Source organism: Suncus etruscus, chromosome 2, assembly GCF_024139225.1.
Source record: "Suncus etruscus isolate mSunEtr1 chromosome 2, mSunEtr1.pri.cur, whole genome shotgun sequence".
Classification (NCBI taxonomy): domain Eukaryota; kingdom Metazoa; phylum Chordata; class Mammalia; order Eulipotyphla; family Soricidae; genus Suncus; species Suncus etruscus.
The window spans coordinates 33,479,756-33,484,501 of record NC_064849.1 but is presented as its reverse complement, the minus strand read 5'-3'; the positions used below and the strand labels follow the sequence as shown (position 1 = coordinate 33,484,501).

General features: G+C 46.9%; 1 non-coding gene across 1 annotated transcript; it reads left to right on the top strand.

Annotated features, from left to right (window-relative positions):
• Positions 1-1,013: 1,013 nt before the first annotated feature.
• LOC126002702 (U1 spliceosomal RNA) lies at positions 1,014-1,177 on the top strand. Its single transcript, XR_007493373.1, has one exon. It is a non-coding gene; the product is annotated as a U1 spliceosomal RNA (small nuclear RNA).
• The last annotated feature ends 3,569 nt before the right edge of the window (positions 1,178-4,746 follow it).

The window sequence follows — 4,746 nt, the reverse complement described above, 5'->3', positions numbered from 1 at the left end:
TGGGCACCTGTCCTCGACTGCACACCCATCATAATGCATCTGCCTTGTCAAGACTCTGGCAGAGAGGTCTTGCCTCCTGCAGGCTGCTGACACAGCCACAGTGGACAATGAGAAAGAGGAGCAGGCAAGTCAATAGCCAACACCACCAGCTGCCCTGCTCTTTCCTCTCTGATGCTCCTTCGGCTCATGATTCTACTCCAGGGTCAGACCAGGCATCCTGAGGTTCTCCCAACACCTGCTCCTTAGCCAGCTGGCCTGAACCCAGCAGCAGAAATCAAACTCAGGGATTTTTTGGAATGTGTTATTTATTATATTCTGCTTTGTTTGTTTTTTTATTTGTGTGAATTGGGGGTCTTTTGTTTGTTTGTTTGGGGCCCCAGCTAGTAGTGCTCAAGATTTATTCCTGGCACTGCACTCAAGAATCACTCCTGGTGGTGCTCAGGAGACCATATGGGGTGCCAGGGATCAAACCCCAGTCGGTTATGTGCAAGGCAAGCACTTTAGGCTTACGCTAGCCTCCTTGTGGTGCTCAGAAAGATCCTTCCCTCACAATTCTCAGCCAGCTTGGTCATGTATGGGTTCAATGCAAGAACTCAAGGGTGGGATGCTACTTGGCCCCTACTGTGCTGGGGATACACAAGGTGAGAGGATCGATGCTGATAGCTTCCAGAGTTATACCTGGACTCAGGTACTCAGGGAGGCCTCTACAGCTGTAGCTAACAATGTTCGGGCAGGGCCCATGTGGTACCAGACATAGAGGCCGGGGCGGGTACATGCTAGGCAAGCAACCTAATCAGCCTATCTCTGGGTCCCTGGCTTCTGTCTCAGACAGCTTTTTCTGGATACGGTGTGCTCCAGTTTATGAGGTCCCAGGCACTATTGGGGCAGCTGTTCTGTGAGCAGACTTGAGTGAAGGCTTCAGGCTTCCCACGCTCCTCCTGAACCCCTAAAGTCCTTCTCACAGATGCAGGACCAAAAGGCTATTTCCTTTGGGCTTAAAAATATGATTATTTATACTTACCTGGCAGGGGCGAGTCCATGATCATGAAGGTGGATTCCCCAGGGTGAAGCTCACCCATTGCACTCCGGTTGTGCTGACCCCTGTGATTTCCCCAAATGTGGGAAACTCGGCTGTGTAATTTATGGTAGTGGGGGACTGTATGCGCGCTCTCCCCTGAAAAAAGAAGAAAAAATATGATTATTTTAAAATAATTTCATGGGCCGGAGAGATAGCATGGAGGTAAGGCATTTGCCTTTCATGCAAAAGGTCATCAGTTCGAATCCCAGCGTCCCATATGGTCCCCCGTGCTTGCCAGGAGCAATTTCTGAGCATGGAGCCAGGAGTAACCCCTGAGCATTGCCGGGTGAGACCCAAAAACCAAAAAAAAAAAATAATAATAATAATTTCATGTAACTATGTTTCTACTTTGTTTTTGTCTTGTTTGGGGGTCACACCTGGAAGTGCTCAGGGCTGGCTCTGTACTAAGAAATCATTCCTGGCGCTGCTTGGGAGACCATATGAGATACCAAGGTTGGTTGTGTGCAAGGCAAACAACCTACTCTCTGACCCTGTATGTGTCTACTTTAAAGTAAAGTTGTCTAGTGCATCACCAACAACAGAATTACTTCTCATCAATTGTACCATTGGTGCCTTTTATATATATATATATAGTTTTTAGGACCACACCCTGCAGTGCTCAGAACTTACTCCTGGCTCTGCACTCAGGGATCGCTCTTGGCAGTGCTTGGAGAACCCTGTGCAATGCAGTAAAACTGCATAAGACAAATAAATACCCTCCCCTATATTATCTCTCTGGCCTCTGTTTGGTGACTTTTGACTTTAATTTACAACTGGAAATTCAACCCTTCAGCCTGTTCAAGAAAATAAATAAGATCATTAGGTCCTGTTTGCTTTTGTCCTACACTCTCCATTTCTTTTTCCCTCTCCAGGACCTCATCTCTTCTCACTGTGAACCAGAGTCAACTTTCTAGAATGCTGGAGAAATGATTTCTCTCTCTCTCTCTCTCTCTCTCTCTCTCTCTCTCTCTCTCTCTCTCTCTCTCTCTCTCTCTCTCTCTCTCTCTCTCTCTCTCTCTCTCTCTCTCACACACACACACACACACACACACACATACACACACACACACACACACACACACTCACACCCTAAGGCTGTATTCTTTCACTTTCCTAGACTAACTTTCTAGAATGCTGGAGAAATGACCGCCACCACCACCATCAACACACACACAGCTGCATTCTTTCACTGTCCCAGATTATCTGAGGTTCTTCCTTCTCAATCCTGGATTACAAATTCCTTTTTCTTTGTTTTTGTTTTTGAATTACACTTGGTAGTGCTCAGGAGTTATTCCCAGCTCTGTACTCAGGAATCACTGCTGGTGGGTTCAGGGAATTATAGGAGATGTTGGAGATTGATCCTGGGTCCATTGCCCTCACTGCTCTACTATTGTTCCATCCCCTTTCCAGTTCTTCTTAATTACTGAGGCCACTCCACTGAGTTAGCCGCTTAACTGTGGCAGACCTTTAGGTTGTTTCCAACTTGGCATTATTACTGTAAGTTTCCTCTAAATATTCAAGTACTAAACTTTGGGGGAAATATGCCTTTTGTTATGATTGTTTTGAGGTCACAGCTGGTAGTACTCAGGGCTGACTCCTGGCTCTGTGCTCAGAGATCACTCTTGGTGGTGCTTGGGAGAGAGACCCCAATTTTAGGTGCCAGGGATTGAGCATTGGTCAACCACATGCAAGGCATGTGCTCTATCCAATGTACTATCACTTCTGCCTCCTGGGAACACACTTTTATTACTCCAGTAAATTCCTAGTCATAAAATAGCCAGGATTATTAGAAACTCACACAGATGGGACCAGAGTGATAGCATATCGGGTAAAGCATTTACTTTGCATGCAGCTGACCTGGGTTAAATCCCTGGCATCCTATGTGGTCCCTCGAGCGTGCCAAGAGTGATCCAAGAACCAGGAGTAACCCCTGAATGCAGCTAAGTGTGTCCCAAAAATGAAGGAAGGAAGGAAGGAAGGAAGGAAGGAAGGAAGGAAGGAAGGAAGGAAGGAAGGAAGGAAGGAAGGAAAACAAAATAAGTTTTTACCCAAAGAGGTTTTAAATTTTAATGTCCCATCAGCTGTATGGAGGGAGGTCCCACTTGCTCCTCCCCCAGTGAATGTAGTATAGCAGGTGGGAAAGGAAGCACAGACTTGGGATATGGGTCACTCTATATTTTTCTGACTTAATGGGTCCCTAAAGAGAAAGGGGCTGAGTCCTGGTGAGTCCTCAAAGTGCTCACTCTGAAAGATGTACCAACAGTGAATGGGAGCCTGTTCAGACCCCCGGATGACACAAATTGTGAGTCAATTTCAGGGTACCCCATAGTAACAGAAGTGTGGGGAGCAGACAGGCAATAAGCCTCCCTTCTTGCCACACTTCTGACATTGCTCAGGAGACTACATGGAATGCTGGGGATCAAACCCAGGTCAACTGCACACAAGGCAAGCACCCTAGCCATTTGAACTATCTCTCAGATACCTCTGCTGAGTTTCTGAGGCAGTTAAGCAAACCTGTGACTCTCAGCAGGCCCATGGACCGCCCCTCTGTGTCAGGGTCAGGGCTAACCCGTGTTGCATTCCATTACATCGCATAAAGCAAGAGTTTTGCAACAGCAGTTCCGGCCTTAACAATGGTGAGAACTTCTCCTTAACATAAGCAGCAACTAGGTGGGGGATGAAGACGGGAAATGCTGAAGGAAGGGAACCCCTTTGTGTCCCCAGTTCTCTGAAAGAAGCAATACCTTCATGGAGGATCAACATGGAAACAATCTATGACCTGGTCAGATAACAGCCCCATTTGGAAGAAACTCAGATACCTGAATTGATAAGGAAGTAGGGTTTGAGCAAAAAAGCCTCTGTGCAAAGAGGAACCATATGTTCCTGAATGAGAACTTGACAGAGGAGATCGGGAGGTGGAAGTGGGGGGCAGGAATAGGTAACTTGGCTTATCCCCTTATTCAGTATGGATGAAAGAACCATGCTAAGAACTAGCGTCTAGATCAATTCTCCCTCACCTTCCCCAAAGGAAGTGTTGTCTAAAGTCAATGGATAGCATAAAAGTTCCACCATAATATCTGAAGAGGGCTGGAGAGAAAGTACACTGGGTATGGTGCTTGCCTTGCACTCAGCCAACCTGGGTTCAATCCCCAGCATCCCATATAATTTTCTGAGCACCACCAGCATTAATCCTCAAGTGTAGACAAGTGTAAGTCTTGAGCATTGTTGGATGTAACTCAATTTCACAAAATAAAACAAGAACCTTTTCTACTTTGAGAAACCACCAGCAGATCAATCCATAGAGAGCTTCCCAACCACCCCTGAGATAGGCACTGAGAGTGCCTATCTTCCCTGGGGACTCCAGGGTACATACCAGTATCAGAGAAGCACATGGAAATGTTCCACCCTGGATTCCCCCAATCCTGGTGGGCTTATAGATGGGGTGAAGTAGGCCTGAGTGGTGGATATGGGGCCATGCACATTGGGTTTTTGCTGGTGGTGGGACATTACTTGTGGCCATAGACTGGCTATCCTGAGAAATGTGGGTAGCCTGATGATAGCTGCTATCATCAGGCAGATGTAGAAGGTAAAGGGCAAGGCTCACAAGAGTGAGCACCTGCCTGGCAGTTGTGAGGCCATGAGTTTGATCCTAGCACCACTAGCTCACC